The sequence below is a fragment of the Pongo abelii genome, chromosome 19 (genome assembly GCF_028885655.2).
Source record: "Pongo abelii isolate AG06213 chromosome 19, NHGRI_mPonAbe1-v2.0_pri, whole genome shotgun sequence".
Lineage (NCBI taxonomy): Eukaryota > Metazoa > Chordata > Mammalia > Primates > Hominidae > Pongo > Pongo abelii.
The window spans coordinates 24,338,811-24,359,497 of NC_072004.2; the positions used below are offsets into that span (position 1 = coordinate 24,338,811).

Consider the following 20,687-nt stretch of genomic DNA (forward strand, 5'->3'; position numbering starts at 1 on the left):
TAAAGTGCCCCTAATGAACTAGACAATGAGTAGAAACTTAATTACCACTGATGAGAAAAAAATCTGCCACTGAAAAAAGCACCAGGTCCAGAGGGTTTCATGAGAAGGAACTGTAGAAACCTTTAGAATTCACCTCTGTCAACATCTTCCTCCTCTGGGAAGCACTCCTGGATTTCCCTCTTGCTGACAAGATCCTGGGAGAGTGGCTTCTCCATCATGTCCCTGACACAGCTCCTTGAAGATGTACCATATCATATCATAACCATATGATATCATATCATAACCATATGATATCATATCTGCATACCACACCCTAACTGGATTTGATGGCCATTCTGTCCTGGACAATAAGCTACTTGAGTGTAGGAATCACGCTTTTTTATTGGTTCCTAGTGCCTGGTACAGCAGCTGACACTGGCTGACTAGGTGAATATGGTAAATGAAAAAGCAGAATGCACAATCATCAGTACTCTGTGATGCCCCTATGGGAAATCCCCAAGACACACACATAGGAAGGAGAATAAATGAAAAGAAACCAAAATGCTAACAGTAATTAGATTGAGATTTCCCCCATTATCCAAATATTTGTGATGGAGTTAAACAATTTTTATAGGGGTGAATAGTAATTTATACAACCACCTGGGCCAAGGAGTAGAAAAGGAGGAGGAAGGCTCAGAGGATCTTCAGGCAGGCCCTTCTGCTACCTCGGCTTCCTTTCTCCAGCCAGGTGGTCCAGCCCCCAGGCAGACATGAAGGCCTTGACAGGGGCCTCTGCCCCACCACCTTCATGCCTCATAGGGGACCTCTAGCTAGGAGAAGGTGATGAAACAGGGTGGGCACCCATTGGGAGCCTAAGCTGGAGAGAAGGGTCCCGTGGGTCTTACCTGGCCCAGGCAGCAGCTCTGGAAATTCTATCAACACTAGATTCCTTCAAACAGAGCCTCCTAAATTTTAGCAAGAGCTCCTATGCCCTTCAGCCCCAGGGCCTTAGTCCTGTCAGCCCCATCTTCCCCTCAATATAAACCAACAGCCACTGTCCCCTCACTCCATGGCCAGGATCCAGCTATGAGTCTCCCTAGCATTCGGGCATGGAGGCCCAACTGCATTCCTGGTGATCACCTATCCCTGGTCATGACCAAGGACTTTCCTATGCCCCAGAGCCTGGCACTGACCATCCATCTAGGCTGGCATACCATACTAATGCCCACCCCTCCCTCTACTGGACACAGTCAGCTCTAGGAAGGGCAGAGAATATCCATCTAGAATGAGGGCAACTGCTGTGGCTGGGGAAAGATGCGACAGGGCAGATGAGCTTGTCCTGGTCCATCTCAGGCCCCTGCAGGCTGCAGGGAGCCAGGGACTAAGAGATGAATAACAGGTGTAGCCTTCAGGGAGATCCCCAGAGGACCATGGGGCCTGAAGGGAAGGGAGGGGTGGATGGGGAGAGCTCTTGGTGGAGAGGAATGTGAAGTGAAGATGGAGGGAGACCCAAGAACCTGCTCTCTCAGAGGTCAGACACTAGACAGGCAGCGGGGCTTCTGGGTCAGCCTGGGTCAGCAGGTGAGTCAGGGGAGGGAAAGGTTGGGCCAGGCATAATCCAGCTGAACCACCCCAGGGTGGCTTCTCCAGCTTGGGGGTGGGGGAGTTGCTGTAGGAGGAAGTACAGGCAAGGGGACTCGCTGGAGTCCCCTCAACTTGGCTTCAGCTTCCTGCTGATACCAGCTTCCCTTTCCAAAGGCCCCCAGCTGGCCCTGGAGTAGAACAGATGGGTCTGTCCTGAAGCCAGTTTCTTTCTCTCAATCACAGCGACTTTGGGCTGCCCTTGGAGTTTGACCTAGGAAGTGGGTACAGGGCCTGGATCCAGAGAGGAGGGGTCACCGGATGGGTTACAGGATGGGGGAAGGGGAGGTCCAGGTGGAAGTTCAGGAGGGAGGGGAGAGAGTGAGGAAACTGCTGCGGCCCTCTCCTGGTCCTTCATGGGTGAGGGCTCACTCACAGTTCCCACAAGAGGAGGAGGAACAAGGGCTCCCAGCTCCTTCCAGTCCGGGCTGCCAGCTCAGATGTGGGGCCTCCGGAGCTGCTTGTACAAGAAGTTGCAGCAGCCTCGCTCTGCCGGGCTGGGCTTTCTCCTTTTGAGGTGGGAATGATGACTGCACCCTGAAATCCCCGAGTCAGGACCACAGCAGTGGGGAGGAGGCTCAGAGGCCCCTTTATTCCATGGGCTTTTGCCTGGCTTCCCTGGGATTCCTGAGTGGCCTCCTTCAAGGGAGGGGAAGAGTTGTCCCTGCTTACCTTCCCCTTGCCACCCTCTCTCTCCTTCAAGAGAGCTTGCTTTCTGCCCTCTCCTAGGCAGCCAGGGAACAGGAGACATCCCTCTCCTGGGACACCAAATTCGCCAACTACACCCTCAGCTGCAGATGGCAAGGTCACAATTTGGAATTCCTGTCTCCTGCCCTGCTTCCCATGCCCACAACAGGGCTGGGCACACAGAGGATGCTCAGAAGAATGAGCACGTGCTTGCCTTTGGCTTGCATTCTTCTTGCCGAGTCGAACAGTGTGGTCAACCCTGAAGGCCACCTGGCTGAAACTGAACCTGGTGGCCTGGGTGGGTTTTATGGGCAGGAGACCTGGAACTGTCCTGGACACAGCCATTTCCTGGCAGCGTGACCTTCGGCCAGTCACTAAACCTCTCTAAACATCTGTTTGTACTCAAGGCAAATGGAGGTGCCTATGTCTGCCTTCCGACTTGTTAGAAGCTTAACCCTGGGTGCAAGCCTTTGAGTAAGAGGCCACAGTACTCTTAGCCCCTTTGGGACTGTGTCTTATCATATTTTATGTCCCCTGTGTCCAACACAGTGACCAGCAGATACCAAGTACTCAATATGTGAAATTAGAGTGCATGGTGAATGACAAGACTGCGCCATACATGGCAGGAGCTCCTCTCTTCTAGGGGTCTGTGGGCTTGCCCAGCAGCCTGGCCTCAGCCATGAGCCGATGCCCAACAGACAGGTGTCCCCACACACTCCCCAATGACCCTGTGTCACTGCCACCCTCACATCGTTGCCCCCTCTGTTCTGCTCCACCTCTCCTTTCTTACGAGATCCCTTCTCAGCAATGATCTCCTGCCCATCCACCTAAACTTGGGGATATTTCCATCTATGACCCTACACCCCCTCTATCCACACCATCTCCCTCCCCTTCTGCCTGTTGTCTACACTCTCAATCCGCATCCTCACCTTCACTCCTGACCCACTGTCTTCTGCCTTCAGCAACACCCTTGACCAGCTGGCCTTCTGGTGGCCACATTGGATAGGTGTACTATGGCCTTTATCTAACTTGACCTTTCTGTAGCCCCCTTCTTCTGGACACTTCTTGCCCTTTGGGCCAGCACTCTTGTGCTTCTCCTCCTTGATCTGTGCCTGCTGCTTCCTCTCAGGCTTCTCTTTTCCTCCCTTTGTCTGGCATCTACCTTCAGGCAGGCCCGGTGTTTCCTCCATTCTACTCTTCCTTAAGTCATCTCCCCTCAGTAAATAGCACCACTGTCTGCCCATGACTGCAAACTGGGAAGCTAGAACTTGGTCTGATTTCCCTTAGATGCCCCTTGACCACCAGACCCTGCCTACTCTAATTCTCAAAACCTCCGGTCATTGCCACGTGCCCATGGTACCACCAAGGATCTTAGCCATTCTTGCAGCCCTGGCCATGGCAATTTTTTTTTCTCAATCCCACACCCTTCTCTGCTAAAAGCCTTACAATGGAAACAGGATGGCATGCACATTGCTGGCAAGGGCCCATGAGACCATGCCCAGGTGGGCACTAGCCACTTGCAACTCCCTACTCCACTCTTGAACCTGACCCACATGTCCTCTCCTGCTGGCCTCCCATCTAAGAGGGTGAGACCCCCAGGACCATGGCTGTGTCTTAGTTCTCTCTAGATGTAAAAGCTCACCTGGGTCTTGGCAGGTGTTCAATTAGTTCATGCCTAATGATTAGGTGAACGGACCTGGAGGATCATGGTGGGGAAAGGGGATAGAGAGGGCCGGCTTTTCCTGAACCCTCTGAGGAGATAACAGGCAGGCTCACCTTTCAGGATATTCCTTCCCAAAATGCTGCTGGAAAATATAAGATCAGGGGTGGAGGTCCAACTAACTCCCGACACTGGACTTTGTTGGGGATAGAGTGTCAGGGAGGCCCACAGCTGACTCCTGAATAAAACACAGTCACAGGGACTGTGGTATTATTGTACCCATCACATAGTAGGGGTGGGGGTGGGGGAAACAGGACCAGAGATACTGAATGACTTGTGGAGGTCACACAGTAAATTAGGGACACAATTGGGCTCAGGGAGCAGCCTCTTTGGCCAATGTCCTAGTTCCTTCCTGCGAAAGTCCCTGGCCCCATCACCTGCACCCCTCCCGCACAGGCCACTGCAACCATGAACCTGCTGGGAGACAGAGGAAAGATGGGCAGAGGCACTATCCAACAGGGACCCTGGTACTGGGATGATGTCTTCTCAGAAGATGCTGGGACCTGGGATGCCGCGTTCATCTTAGGGCCTGGACCCTGGGATGTTGGCCCTTGGGCAGACCTGCAGAGCACTGGCTCATAGGTAAAGGGCTGCCACTCCTCCACCCTCCTCAACACACACACCGTGCACTCTATCTGAGCCAGATACTGGGCCAGAAGTGAGGTTCAAAGGGCACGGTCATTTCCCAACCTCCAGGGACACCTTTCAGAGGGGCAGACACTCCCACCATCACCAGGACAGAGAATGTGGAGAGGCCTGGAAGTCTGCCACCACGAGCCAGTGCAGGAAACAGAGGGGTGCCAGGACAAGAGCACTGGCATCCAGCCACCCATCCCAGAGATGCTGCCTGGCCGACTGGCAGGGGCTCCAGACAGGGACCCGCTTAGTCCCTATGCCCTCCTGCCAGTTGCTGTTTTCCAGCCTGGTCACAAGGTGACGGGCTGCCTCTGCAGGAGCCTGAGTGAAGGTGGCACAGACCTGGAGGGAAGCAGACCAAGGCCTACCCAGAGAGTCTGGGTGGACCACCTGCTGCTGCCAAGCACTTCCAAGTCTCCCCTTGCATAAGGCTCACAGCAACCCTAATTGTGTATTGTGCTTACATATAGGGATGTTGGGCCTGGAGGAATTAAGTGGCTGTCAGCAGCTGGCAGGTGACCCAGTGGAGTCAAATTCATGTTTTCCTAGTCTCAAAACCTGAACTCTGCATTATAATGAGAAGGGTGGATGGAAGACCTATTAGCAGGCTCAGGGGAACGGTGCCTCCTTCCTCTGGGCATCCAGGACTCAGGCCTGGCACATGGCAGGCATCAATGTTCACTGTAATGACATCAACTACAAAGAAAGAAATCAAAGGCACCCAAGGTTCAGAGGTAATCTGTCCACCCCACTCCCTTTGGGCGAAAGAACAAGCCAAGACCCTGAGAAAGGAAGTGAAAGCCAGGAAAATAGGAGGCCAGTGCAGAGGCCACATTCCACCCAGCATCCATCCATCCCAATCTCAAGTGGAATGAAAGCCCAAATCGGGAGCTGACCAGAATGACCCAAGTTTGCACTCCAGCTGTTCCCTGCACGTTGGAGTGCTCCCAACTGGGCACCGGGCTATGTGTGGACTGCCTTTGTAATGAAGGGAATGCGAGGATGGACTTGGAAGCACCTTCTGTGTCATCTGTCTGCATCTTTTTTGCAGGTGAAGGTGCAGGACCCCATCCATACCTCACCAGATTGTATCCTCTCCCCTACCTGACCTTATTGCTGCTCACACTCTCCATCCCTAAATGTAATCCCAATACAAGGGAGGAGTGTCCCCCTCACGATGGGAAGCACCTGCTTGGCTGGAAACCCAATCCGAGGTAAATTCAAGGAGTTCTGTGAACAGGACTGCTAGGGTCTGGCTCTGGGTTGGCCACAGGATAATGAAGCACTGGGAGTTGTCTGTTCTTGGGTGTGGTGTGCTCCTTTTCTTTCTAGAAGAGTGGCTCCTTTGCAGGGGGAGGTGACTTAAACCCCGGCGGGTCTCAGCCAGTCTCCCAATTCATCGCGGATTCAGGAACCACAGAAACGCAAAGGACATGGAGTCCCACAGCCCAAACAAAGCCACACAGATAGGCCACGAAAAGGTGGGGGAAAAAAATCTGTGGTGCGTTAGCCACATTCCTTTAAGCCGACTCCACTTACAGGCGCGCACACACACAGGCACACACACACGCACACACATACACAAAGCCACACACACACGCAGACATCCAACACTTGCAACACTCCCTCAGAAACACACAGCCTGGCAGCTTCTGAGGCTGGGTGGTTCTGAAGGATGCCCCACCTGGAGACAGCAACCCCGCGGAAAACAGGGGGCTATACCTAGAAATCAAAGTGGGGCAAGTTTCAAAAAGACTCACCCTTACAACGACTAGGCAGGCCTGAGGCATCCTGCAGATCCTTTAGGATCCTTAGGGATTTCACGGTTTAGTCCTGGGGCTCTGCCTTGCGTTTCTTCAGGCTCGTTCACATCTGCCCTCTCCTAGGATCCTCGGACTATCCTGTGGATCCCACGGAGAAGACAGGAGAGAGTCCACCGCCTTCGCACCTCCACGGTGGTCTCCTTCCCAGCTAAGCCGCACAGATTTGTCGTTAGGCAACAGTGGCATTCATCGTGATGCTAGCCAGAGCTCACAGCTCAGGCCTGGTGCCCTGAAACTAGCGCATGCGCATTAGCGAGGCAGGCCGGAGCACCGGACTGTCAGAGCTGTCAGCCTGCCCAAGCAGAAGAAAATGGTACAGGCAGAGCCGGCCCGGTATCGGGAAAAGGGCTGCCTGCCATAACCCACTGCGGGACCCTAAAAGTCTTGACCTTAGGGACCCCTCGGGTCGTCTCCTTTGTCGGGTCCCGCTGGACGAGGAGGCGTTTCAAGAGTGCGAGTTGGTCGCTGGAAACTGCTCTTCTGACTCCCTTCCTGAAAGAGGTTGTTTGCAGGAATCAGGTCCCATGGGGATTGGAATATAGTCTGGTGAGTTGTTGAGGGGTCTTTGGGTGATGGAATCCAAACTGAGACCCCAGAGGCAGGTGTCAGCAAAAGATGGACGGGCCCTTGGCCTCACTGCGTTACTTCATCCTGGGCCTCGCAGAGGATCTCTGGGAAAGGCAGAAACCGTGACAAATACAAGTCCAAGGTGGAGCAGTGTTCTCACACCTCGAACTGGCCTCTCATGGCTGCAGATGAGGTTGAGACATTGTCTCAGAAGTTGTCTGTGGTGATTGAAAGCCTGAAAAGGGTGCCCAGCAGTGCTGTTGATGGGCACTGTTGACCCTCCATGAAAGCCAACAAAAATCAAGGCTCGCCTGAGAGAGCGAGCTGACTTGTGCTGGAGTCCAAGCAATGTTCAAAGATTCCTGTCAGAAAACCCAAAACGCTCCTGCAAAGTGCAAACAACCTCAGCCCCAAAAGGAGACCACGACCCACAACCTGGAGGTCAGCCTGCCTACCTGAAGTCCCTTTTGCTGCCTGAAATCCCTGGCAGCCAAAAGATTTATGGCGAGAGACAGTCCCACGTAGCAACAGCCCAATGAAAGAACCTCTCCACAATGAGAAAGGACGTGCCGATGAAATGAAACAGAGCCTAGATTATCAGGCAAAAGCCAGCCATGGCTGCCTGCTACTCATCCTATAGTAATCATGCAGCCCTTCAATAGAAGTGGGAGAAGGAGAGTTTCCCTGTTGGCAAATGTAATGGGAATTTATGGTTTTAAAAGTATAACAGCTGCCAGTCATTAAAACGTGACAGCGTTTAGAAGAAAACACTCATGTAATGGATTCCCATGAGGATCATCCTCTGTGAACTGGGAAACATTTAGTGTGTAAGACGTTGAGCCAGCCCCAGGAAACCCTAGGCCGACGAGGAACATGGAAGTCAGCAAAAGAAGAGGCAAGTGGGGTGGCCACATCCTACCCAGCATCAACCCATCACACTTCTATTTGGCTCTAGGTATGAAAGCCCCCAAATCAGGAGTTTGCCAGGATGGCCTCAGTTTGCACTCCAAATGTTCCCTGCACCTTGGAGTACTCCCACCTGAACACTGGGCCATGGGTGTACTGGTTGTGCAATTAAGGTATTGAGGGGATGCAGTTGGAAGCGCCTTCATCTGTCTTCACCTTTTTTGCAGGTAAAGGTGTGGGACCTCATCCACCCCACAACAGATTGTGTCCTCTCCCCTATCTGACCTTATTGCTGCTCACACTCTCTGTCCCTGAATGAAATCCGAAGATGATGGAGGAGTGCCCCGTCACGACAGGAAGTACCTGCTCGGCTGGGAACCAAATTCGATGTAAATTCAAGGTGCCCCGCGGACAGAACTGCTAGTGTCTTTCCGTGACTTGGAAGCAAGACAGTAAAACACTGGTATATGTCCTTTCTTGGGTGTGGTGTGTTCCTGTTCTTTCTAGAAGCGTGGCTTTTTTTTTTTTTTTTTTTTTGCAGTGGAGGTTATTTTGACCCAGGTCGGTCTCAGCCAGCCTCCCAATTCACTGCGGATTCATGATCCACAGAAAGATAAAGAACACCGCATATTCTCACTCATAGGTGGGAATTGAACAATGAGAACACATGGACACAGGAAGGGGAACATCACACTTCGGGGACTGTTGTGGGGTGGGGGGAGGGGGGAGGGTTAGCATTGGGAGATATACCTAATGCTAGATGACGAGTTAGTGGGTGCAGCGCACCAGCATGGCACATGTATACATATGTAACTTACCTGCACATTGTGCACATGTACCATAAAACCTAAAGTATAATAAAAAAAAAAAAAAAAAAAAAGAACACCGAGCCCCGCAGACCAAGCGGAGCCACGCAGACAGGACAACAAAAGGTTGGGAGACTCAAAAAAAAGAAGCGCTGCAGTGCATTAGCCACATTCCTTTAAGTCGACTACACTTACAGGCACACACACACACACACACAAAGCCACACACACATGCAGACTTCCAACACTCGTAACACTCCCACAGAACACACAGACCGGCAGCTTCTGAGGCTGCATGTTTATGAAGGAAGCCCCACCTAAGAGAGCAACCCTGAGGAACACAGGTGGGCTGTATCTAAAAATCACAGTGGGGCAAGTTTCAAAAAGACTCACCCCTACAATGACTAGGCAGGCCTGAGGCATCCTGCAGATCCTTTTGGATCCTTAGTGATTTCACGGTTTATTCCTGGGGCTCTGCTTGACGTTTCTTCAGGCTGGCTCACGTCTGCCCTCTCCTAGGATCATGGGACTATCCCGTGGATCCCACAGAGAAGACAGGGGAGAGTCCACCGCCTAGGCACCTCCACGAAGGTCTCTGTCTCCGCCAAGCCGCAGGGATTTGTCGCTAGGTGACGGTGGCATTCATTGTGATGCTAGCCAGAATTTACAGCTCAGGCCTGGTGCCCTGAGACTAGCGCATGCGCATTAGCGAGGCAGTCTCCGGCGCCCAGATGTCAGAGCTGTCAGCCTGCTTAAGCGGAGGAAAATGGTACAGGCAGAGCTGGCCTGGTATCAGGAAAGAGGCTGCCTATGATAACCCACTGCAGGACCGTACAAGTCTCGGCCGTAGGGCCCCCTCGGGCCGTCTCCGTGGTCGAGTCCCATGGAAGAAGGAGGCATTTGGAGAGTGTGAGTTGGTCTCTGGAAACTGCTCTTCTGACTCCCTTCCCGAAAGAGGCTGCGTTCAGGAACTGGGTCCCATGGGGATTGGAATATAGTCTAGTGAGCTGTTGAGGGGTCTTTGGGTGATGAACTCATACCTGAGACCCCAGAGGCGGGTGTCAGCGAAAGATGGCCGGGCCTTTGACCTCATTGCCTCCCTTCATCCTGGGCCTCGCAGGGGCTCCCTGGGAAAGGCAGGAACTATGGCAAAGGCAAGTCCAAGGTATAGCAGTGTTCTCACACCTTGAACTGGCCTCTCACAGGTGCAGAGGAGGTTGAGACATTGTCTCAGAGGCTGTCTGTGGCGATTGCAAGCAGGGAAAGGGTGTCCAGCAGTGCTGTTGAGGGGCACTGTTGACCCCCCATTAAAACAAGGGAAAATCAAGGTTCGAATGAGAGAACGAGCTGACCTGTGCTGGAGTCCAAGCAACGTTCAAGGATTCCTGTCAGAGGACCCAAAAGCCTCCTGCAAAGTGGAAACAACCTCAGGCACCACAACGAGATCATAATACACAACCTGGAGCACAGCCTGCCTACCCGAAGTCCCTTTTGCTCCCTGAAATCCCCGGCAGCCAATAGAACTGTGGCGAGAGGCAGTCCCACCCAGCAACAGCCCAATGAAAGAGCCTCTCCGCTATGAGAAAGGACGTGCAGACGAAATGAAACAGAGCCTAGATTACCAGGCAAAAGCCAGCCACGGCTGCCTGCTTTTCATCCTATAGGAATCATGCAGCCCTCCAATAGGAGAAGGAGAACAAGAGTTTCCTTTTTGGGGGATATGGTGAAAATGCTTTGTGATGTGTGGATTGATTATATAGAGTTAAACGTTTGTTTTGATTCAGAAGGTTAGATACACTCTTTTGAAATGTCCCCTCATTTGGAATGTCCCCTCATAGATTTGTACAATCTTTTGAAATGTCCCCTCATTTGAAATGTCCCCTCATAATTTTGTACTATCTATGAGGGAACATTTCAAAATTTTTTGAGGCATATAGTGAAAAACTGAATATCCTGGGATAAAAACTACAAAGAAGCTATGTATGAAAATGCTTTCTGATGTCTGATCTCATCTCACAGAGTTAAACCTTTCCTGAGATTCAGCAGGTCAGAAACACTTTCTTTCTAGAATCTATGAGGGGACATTTTTGAGCAAATTGAGTCCTATAGTAAAAAACTGATTATCTTGTGATAAAAACTAGAAATAAGCCTTCAGCGAAATGATTTGCGATTTCTGGATTCATCTTATGAAGCTAAATCTTTGTTTTGATTCAGCAGTTTTTAAGACTTTTTTTGTAGAATTTGTGAAGGGACATTTGGCTGCCCTTTGATACCCATTGAGAAAAACAGAATATCCCCTGATAAAAACTTCATGCAAGCTATCTGTCAAAAGGCTTTAGAATGTGTGCATTTATCTCACAGAGTTAACCTTTGTCTTGATTCAGCAGGTTGGAAGCACGTTTTTTGCAGAACCTAAGAAGAGACATTTCAAAGCACATTGAGGCCTATAGTGAAAAACCGAAAATCCCGTGATAAAAACTACAAACAAGCTATCTGTGAAAATGCTTTGTGACGTGTGAAATTATGTCACACATTTAAAGATTTGTTTTAATTCAGTAGTTTGGAAACACTCTTTTTGTAGGATCTACGAGGGGACATTTCAGAGCCCATGCAGTCCTATAGTGAAATAACAAATATCCCATGGTAAAAACTAGAAACAAGCTATCTGTGGAAATGCTTTAGGATTTGTGGGCTCATCTCAAAGAGTTAAACCTTTGTTTTGATTCAGCAGGTTGGAAACACTCCTTTTGTAGAATCTACGAATAAACTTTGTGGAACCCATTGAGGCATATAGTGAAAAACAAAATATTCTGCAATGAAAACTAAAAGCTTGCTATCTGTGAATATGCTTTGTGATGTTTGGATTCATCTTACAAAGGTAAAACTTCCTTTTGATTGAATAAGTTAAAAACACTCATTTTGTAGAATCTGCAAAGGAAAGTTTCAGAGCCCATTGAAGCCTATACTAAAAAACCAAATATTTCACGATATAAAGTAGAAACAAGCAATCAGTGAAACCACTTTCCTGTGTGTGAATTCATCTCACAGAGTTAAACTTTTTTTTTTTTTTTTTAGTAGGTTGGAAAAACTCTTTCTGTAGAATCTGCAAAGGGACATTTTAAAGCCCATTGAGGCATATAGTGAAAAACTGTATATCCTGTGATAGAAACTAGAAACAAGCTATCAGTGAAAATGTTTTGCAATGTGTGGATCTGTCTCACAGAGTTAAACCTTTGTTTTGTTTCAACAGGTTGCAAACACTTTAATTGTGGAAACTATGAAGAGCCTTTTTGTAGCTCATTAAGGCCTATAGTGAAAAATTGATTATCCCACCATAAAAACTAGAAACACTATTTGTAAAAATGCTTTGCAATGTGTGGATTCATCTCACAGAGTTAAACTTTTGTTTTCACTCAGCAGGTTGGAAACTCGTTTTTCATAGAATTTCAGAAAAGTTATTTGGAAGCCCATTGAGGCCTATAGTGAAAAACTGAATATTTGCAATAAAAAACTAAAAGGAAGCTTTTTGTGAAAATGCTTTGCAATCTGTGGTTTCATCTCACAGTGTTAAACCTTTCTTCTGATTCAGCAGATTGTTAAGACTTTTTTTTGTAGAATCTAGGAAAACACGTTTCGGAGCCCATTGAGGCCTATAGTGAAAAACAGAATGTCTCATGATAAAAACTAGAAGCAAGTGATCTGTGAGAACACTTTGTGATATTTGGATTTATCTGATAGAGTTAAACCTTTGCTGTGATTCTGTAAGTTGGATACACTCTTTGTACAGTCTACGAAGGTACATAGACCCCTTGAGAAGTATAGTGAAAAAACAAACATTCATCAACAAAAACTAAAAAGAAACTATGTCTGAAAATGCTTTGCAATGTGTGATTTCATCTCACAGAGCTAAACCTCTCTTTTATTAAGCTGATTGTGAACACTTGTTTTATAGAATATACAAAGGGACATTTCACACCCATTGATGCCTATAGTAATAAACCAACTATTTTGTGATAGAAACAATAAAAAATCTATCTCTGAATATGCTTTGCCATGTGTGGATTCATCTCGCAGAGTTAAACCTTTGTTATTATTCAGCAGGTTGGAAACAATTTTTTTTGGAGAATCTAAGAAGGGACATTTTGGAGGTCATTGAGACCTGTAGTGAAAAACTGAATATCCCGTGGTAAAAACTAGAAACAAGCCATCTGTGAAAATGTTTTACATTGTGTGGATTCATCTCACAGAGTTAAACCTTTTTTCTGATTCAGCAGATTGAAAAATTTCCTTTTGTAGATTCAAGAAAGAAACATTTCAGAGCCCATTGACAAACCAAACATCACACAATAAAAACTAAAAACAAGCTATCTGTGAAAATACCTTGCGGTGTGTGGATTTATCTCACAGAATTAAACCTTTGTTTTGATTCAGCTCTTTGGATACACTCTTTTTGCACAATCTATGAAAAGAGTTTTAGAAGCCTGTTGAAGCCTACAGAGAAAAGCTGAATGGCCCACTACAACAATAACAAATAACTATGTCTGAAAATTATTTGCCATGTGTGATTCCATCTCACAGAGTTACACCTTTTTGTGATTCAGCACGTTGATGAACAACCCATTATCCCATGATAAAAACTAGAAACAGGCTCTAAGTAAAAATTTTTGGCAATGTGTGGATTCATCTCATAGATTGAATCCTTTGTCTTGATTCAGCAGATTGGAAAATATCTTTTTGTAAAATCTATGAAGGGATGTTTTGAAGCCCATTGAGGCCCATAGTGAAACACTGATTATCCTGCAATAAAAAGTAGAAACAATCTATCTTTGAAAATGCTTTGCAATATGTGGATTCATCTCACAGAGTTAAACCTTTGTATTTATTCAACAGGTTAAAAAATACTTTTTAAAATAGAATATACAAAGGACATTTCATACCCATTGATGCCTATAGTAAAAAACTGAATATTTTGCAATAAAAATAATAAAAATTCTATCTCTGAAAATGCTTTACAATGTGTGGATTCATCTCACAGAGTTAAATCTTTGTTTTAATTAAGCAGGTTGGAAACAATCTCTTTGTAGAATCTAAGAAAAGACATTTTGGAGCCCATTAGGGCCAATATTGAAAAACCAAATATCCCACAATTAAAAACCAGAAAAAACCTACCTGTGAAAATGCTTTGTGATGTTTGGATTCATCTGATAGAGTTAAACCTTTGTATTTATTCAGCACATTGGAAACAGTCTTTTTGTACCATCTCCGTGGGACATTTCAGAGGCCATTGAGGCCTACAGTGAAAAACCGAATATCCCACTAAAGAAACTAGAAACAACCTATCAGTAAAAATTCTTTGCTATGTGTATATTTATCTCACAGAGTTAATCCTTTGTCTTGATTCAGCAGGTTGGAAACACTCTTCTTGTAGAATCTGCAAGGGTACATTTTGGAGCCAATTTTGGTCTATAGTGAAAAACCAAATATCCCACAATAAAAACTAGAAACAAGCTATCTTTGAAATTGCTTTGCGATGTGTCAATACTTCTCACAGAGTTAAACATTTGTTTTGATTTAGCAGGTTGGAAACACTCTTTTTATAGAATCTATGAAGGGACATGTCAGAGTCCATTAAGGCCAAGAGTCAAACACTGAATATCCCACGATAAAAACTAGAAAGAAACTGTGAAAATGCTTTGTGATGTGTGAATTCATCTCAAAAAGATAAACCTTTGTTTTGATTCAGCAAGACGGAATCACTCTTTTTGTCCCTTTGTCTACAGAGGTACATTTCAGAACCCATTGAGGCCTACAGTGAAAAACTGAATATCCCACAATAAAAACTAGAAACAAGCTATCTGTAAAAATGCTTTGCCATGCAGGGATTCATCTCTCAGAGTTAAACATTTGTTTTGATTGAGCAGAATAAAAAGACTGTTTTTCTAGTATCTACAAAAGGACATTTCGGAGCCCATGGACGAGTATAGCAAAAAATCAAATATCCCGCAATGTAAAATAGAGAAAAGCTATCTGTGAAAACGCTTTGAAATGTGTGCATTCATTTTACAGAGTTAAACCTTTGTTTTGATCCAGCAGGTTGGAAACTCTTTTTGTAGAATCTATGAAGTGATATTTCGGAGCCCATGGAGAAGTACATGGAAAAAGTAAATATCCTTTGATGAAAAGGAGAAAGAAGCTATTTGTGAAAATGGTTTGGGATGTGTGGATCCATCTCACAGAGTTAAACCCTTGTTTTGATTCAGCAGGCTTGAAACACTCTTTTTGTAGATTCTATGAAAGGATATTCCAAAGCTAATTGAGACCTATAGTGAAAAGTTGACTATCCCACGATGAAAACTAGAAACAAGCTATCTGTCAAAAGGTCTCATGATGTGTGGAATAATCTCTTATAGTTAAATCTTTGTTTTTATTCAGCAGGTTGGAAACATTCTTTTTGTAGAATATACCAAGAAACATCTTGGAGCCCATGGATGAGTATATTGAAACATTGAATATCTTGCAATAAAAACTACAAAGAAGCTATCTGTAAAAATGCTTTTTATTGTGTGGATTCATCTTACAGAGTTAAACACTCATTTTGATTCAGCAGGTTGGAAACACTCTTTTTGTAGAATGTGCTAAGGGCCATGTCAGAGCCCATTGAGGCCTACAGTGAAAGACCGAATACCCTGCCATGAAAACTAGAAACAAGCTATCTATGAAAATGCTTTGCATTGTGTGGATTCATCTCACAGAGTTAAACCTGTTTTTCAGTCAGCAGGTTAAAAAAACTCTTTTTGTATAATATATGAAAAATATTTAAAAACGTATTGAAGCCTGTATTGAAAAACAAAATATGTGGAGATAAAAACTAGAAATAAGCTGTCAAAATGCTTTGCAATGTATAGATTCATATCACAGAATTAAAACTTTGTTTTGATTAAGCAAGTTGTAAACAGTCTGTTTGTAGAATCTACAGGACATTTTGGTACACATTGAGGCCTATAGTAAAAGCTGAATATCCCATATCAAAAACGAGAAACAAGTTATCTGTGAAAATCCTTTGTGATGTGTGGATTCAACTCATAGAGGTAAAACTTTGTTTTGATTTAGCCGATAGGAAACACTCTTTCTGTAGAATCTATAAAGGGACATTTCAGAGCCCATAGAGAAATAAATGGAAAAAGTGAATATTCTTTGATAAAAAGTAGGAACAAGCTATCTATGAAAATGCTTTGGGATTTGTGAATCCATCTCAAAGAGTTAAATGTTTGTTTTGATTCAGCAGACTGGAAACACTCTACTTGTAGATTCTATGAAAAGACATTACAAAGCTTATTTAGGCCTATGGTGAAAAGCTGAATATCCCCTGCTGAAACTAGAAACAGGCTATCAATCAAAAGATATTGTGATGTGTGGAATCATCTCTCAGAGTTAAACAGTTGCTTTTATTCAGCAGGTTGGAAACACTTTTTGCAGAATATACGAAGGGACATTTCAGAACCTATAAATGAGTATACTGAAACACTGAATATAATATCCCGCAATAAAAACTAAAAACAAGCTACCTCTGAAAATGCTTTGCATTGTGTGGATTCATCTCACAGAGTTAAATATTTTGATTCAGCAGGTTGGAAACACTCTTTTTGTAGAATCAACTAAAGGCCATTTTGGAGCCCATTTGGGCCTACAGTGAAAGAACAAATATCCTGCAATAAAAACTAGAAAGAAGCTATCTGTGAAAATGCTTTGTGATGTGTGGATTCATCTCACAGAGTTAAACCTTTGTTTTAATTCAGTAGGTTAAAAAAAAATCTCTTTTTGTAGAATCTACAAAGAAACATTTCAAAGCCCATTGAAGCTTGCAGTGAAAAACAAAATATGTGGAGATAAAAACTGGAAACAAGCTATCCATCAAAATACTTTGTGATGTGTGGATTCATATTACAGAATTAAAACTTTGTTTTGATTAAGCAGGTTGTAAACAGTCTGTTTCCAGAATCTACGACAAGACATTTTGGTGCACATTGAGGCCTATAGTAAAAATTGAATATCTGCGTTAAAAATGAGAAACAAGCTATCTGTGATAATGCTTTGAAATATGTGGATTCAACTCACAGAGGTAAACCTTTGTTTTGATTTAGCATTTAGGAAACGCTCTTTTTGTAGAATCTATGAAGGGACATTTCGGAGCCCATGGAGAAGTAAATAGAAAAATTGAATATCCTTTCATAAATAGTAGAAACAAGCTATCTATGAAAATGCTTTGAGATGTGTGGATCCATCTCACAGAGTTAAATATTTGTTTTGATTCAGAAGGCTGGAAATGCTATTTTTGTAGATTATACTAAAGGACATTACAAAGTTCAGTGAGGCCTATAGTGAAAAGCTAAATATCCCGCAATGAAAACTAGAAACAGGCTATCTGTAAAAAGGTCCTGTGATGTGTGGAATCATCTCTCAGAGTTAAACCTTTGTTTTTGTTCAGCAGATTGGAAACACTCTTTTTGTAGAATATACAATGGGACATTGTGGAGCCCATAAAAAAGTACATTGAAACACAAATATCCTGCAATAAAAATTAAAGACAAGCTACTTCTGAAAATGTTTTGCATTGTGTGGATTAATCTCACAGAGTTAAACATTCCTTTTCATTCAGCAGATTGGAAATACTCTCTTTGTAGAATCTACTAAAGGCCATTTTGAAGCCCATTTAGGCCTACAGTGAAAGACCAAATATCCCATGATAAAGACTAGAAACAAGCTATCTGTGAAAATGTTTTGTGATGTGTGGATTCATCTCACAAAGTTAAACCTTCATTTTAATCTAGCAGTTTGGAAAACTCTTTTTGTAGAATCTATGAAGAAACATTTTAAAGCACATTGAAGTCAATAGTGAAAAAAAATGTGGAAATAAAAACTGGAAACAAGCTATCTGTGAAAATGCTTTAGAATGTGTTAATTCATATCACAGAGTTAAACCTTTGTTTTGATTAAGCAGGTTGGGAACAGTCTGTTTGTAGAACCTACGAGAAGATATTTTGCTGCACATTAAGGCATACAGTGAAAAACCAAATATTTCACAATAAAAATGAGAAACAAGCTATCTGTGGAAATGCTTTCCAATGTGTGGATTCATCTCATGGAGTAAAACCTTTGTTTTGATTCAGCACATGGAAAGCACTCCTTTTGTACAATCTACAAGGGGACATTTGGGAACCTATTGGGGTCTATAGTGGAAAACCAAATATCCCCATGATAAAAGCTAGAAACAAGCTATTTGTAAAAATGCTTTGCAATGTGTGGATACATCTCACAGATTTAAAGCTCTGTTTTGTCAGCAGATTGGAAACACTCTTTTTGTAGAATCTACGAAATGAAATTTGGAATCCACAAAGGCCAATAGTGAAAAACCGAATATCTGGTGACAAAAACTAGAAAAAAGCTATCTGTGAAAATGCTTTGCAATGTGTCAATTCATGTCGCAGAGTTAAACCTTTATCTTGATTCAGCAGGTTGGAAACACTTTTTTTGTAGAACCTAAGAAGGCACATTCAGAGAACATTGAGCCCTACAGTTAAAAACTTTATATCTCAAGATAAAAACTAGAAACAAGCTATATATGAGAATGCTTTGTGATGTGTGGATTCAACTCACAGAGTTAAGCCTTTGTTTTGATTCAGCCGGTTGGAAATATTTTTTGTAGAATCTATGAAGGGACATTTCAGATCCCATGAAGAAGCATATGAAAAAAACCAACATCCTGTGATAAAAACTAGAAACAAGGTATTTGTGAAAATTCTTTGAGATCTGTGGATTCACCTCACAGAGCTAAATCCTTGTTTTGATTCAGCAGGCAAAAATCTCTCTTTTTGTAGTCCTGAATGGACATTTTGGAGCCCAGTGTGGCCTGTAGTGGAAAACTGAATACCCACGATAAAAACCAGAACCAAGCTATCTATGAAAATTCTTTATGATGTGTCATTTCATGTCACAAAGTTAAAACTTTGTTTTGATTAATCATGTTGAAAGCACTTGTTTTTGTAGAATCTATGAGGGGATATTTGAGAGCCTATTGAGGTCTGCAGTGAAAAACCAAACCAAATATCCAGTGATAAATACTAGAAACATACTATACGTGAAAACGCTTTGTGATGTGTGGACTCATCTCACAAAATTAAACCTTTGCTTTGAGTAAGCAGGTTTGAAGCACTCTTCTTGTAGAAACCATGAAGGTACATTTTAAAGCCCATTGAGGCCTATAGTCAAAAACTGATTATCCTGCAATAAAAACTTGAAACAAGCTCTCAGCGAAAATGCTTTGTGATGTGTGGATTTCTCTCTCAGAGTTATATATTTGTTTTGATTCAGCCAGTTGGAAACACTATTTTCATAGAATCTATGAAGGGATATTTCAGAGCCCTTTGAGGCCTGTATTAAAAAACCAAATATCCCACAATTAAACCTAGAAACAACCTATCTGTAAAAGTGTCTTGCAAAGTTTGGAATGATCTCTCAGAATTAAACCTTTGGTTTGATTCTGCAGGCTGGAAACACTCTTTTTGTAGAATCTACATAGGGATTTTTCAGATCTCAATGGGACCTCAAATGAAAAACAGAGTATCCTATGAAAAAACTAAAAATAATCCTTCTGTGAAAATGCTTTATGATGTGTGCACACATCTCACAGAGTTAAACCTTTGTTTTTATACAGCAAATTGGATACTTTTTTTAGAATCTACAAAGGAACACTTAGGGGCCTATTGAGGCCTCTAGTGGAAAACCAAATATCCCGTGATAAAAACTAGAAACAAGCCATCTGTGAAAATGTTTGTGATGTGCAGATATTTCTCCCAGAGTTAAGCCTATATTTATATACAGCAGGTGGAAAACATTCTTTTTGCAGAATCTAAAAGAAGACATTTCTGAGCTCTCTGTGGCCTATAGTAAAAAACAAAATATCCCCCTATAAAAACTAGAACAATCTGTGAAAGTGCTTTATGATGTGTAGATCTATCTCATACAGTTAAAACCTTGTTTTGATTCAGCAGGTTGGAAATACATTTTTGTAGAACCTACAAAGGGAAATTTTGGATCCCATTGGGCCTATAGTGAATAATCAAATATTGCACGATAAAAACTAGAAAAAAAACTATCAGTGAAAATGTTTTGTGATGTGTGGATTTATCTCACAGAGTTAAACCTCTGTTTGTATTCAGCAGGTTGAAAACCCTCATTTTGTGGAATCTACAAAGGGACATTTTGGAGACCTTTGAGGCCTATAGTGAAAAACAGAATATGTCATGATAAAAACAAGAAATAATCTATGTCTGAAAATGGTTTGCAATGTGTAGGTTCATCATACAGAGTTAAAACTTTATTTTTATATGGCATTTTGGAAACACTGTTTTAGTAGAATCTAAGAGGGAACAATTCTGAGCTAGTGAAGCCTATGGTAAAAAAACGAATATCTCGTGATAAAAACTTGAAACAAGCTATCTGTGAAATTGCTTTGTGATGTGTGGATTCAACTCAAAGAGTTGAACTATTGCTTTGATTCAGCAGATTAGAAAAATTCTTTTTGTAGAATCTTTGAGGGGCATTTCTGAGCCCACTGAGGCTTACACTTAAAAACTGAATATTCCATGATAAAAACTAGAAAAAATGATATTTGTGAAAATGCTTTGCAATAGGTGGATTCACCTCACAACATTAAAACTTTTTTTTTATTCAGCAGGTTGGAAACTCTTTTTTTGTGCAATCTATGAAGAGACATTTTAAAGCTGATTGAGCTTACAGTGAAAAACCAAATATCCTGTGATAAATCTATATGAAGCTGTCCTGAAAATGCTTTGCAATGTGTGATTTAATCTCACAGAGTTAAATCTTTCTTTTGATTCAGCGGTTGGAAACATTCTTTGTGTA

The 20,687-nt window shown here is 43.5% G+C and overlaps 2 long non-coding RNA genes across 4 annotated transcripts in view; one reads left to right on the plus strand and one right to left on the minus strand.

Moving 5' to 3' along the window:
- The window catches only part of LOC134760523 (uncharacterized), a 45,698-nt gene extending 35,723 nt beyond the window's left edge, over positions 1-9,975 (minus strand). The window contains exon 1 of one of the 3 annotated variants that reach the window (XR_010138110.1): positions 9,159-9,973. This is a non-coding gene — a long non-coding RNA (uncharacterized LOC134760523). Of the gene's footprint in view, positions 1-9,158 lie in introns of all 3 variants that reach the window. The other 2 variants (XR_010138111.1, XR_010138112.1) reach the window with 2 other exon arrangements.
- On the plus strand, positions 9,412-12,759 carry LOC129051305 (uncharacterized). The gene is made up of 3 exons (XR_008515455.2): positions 9,412-9,674; positions 11,497-11,643; positions 12,016-12,759. It is a non-coding gene; the product is annotated as an uncharacterized LOC129051305 (long non-coding RNA).
- Positions 12,760-20,687: the final 7,928 nt, after the last annotated feature.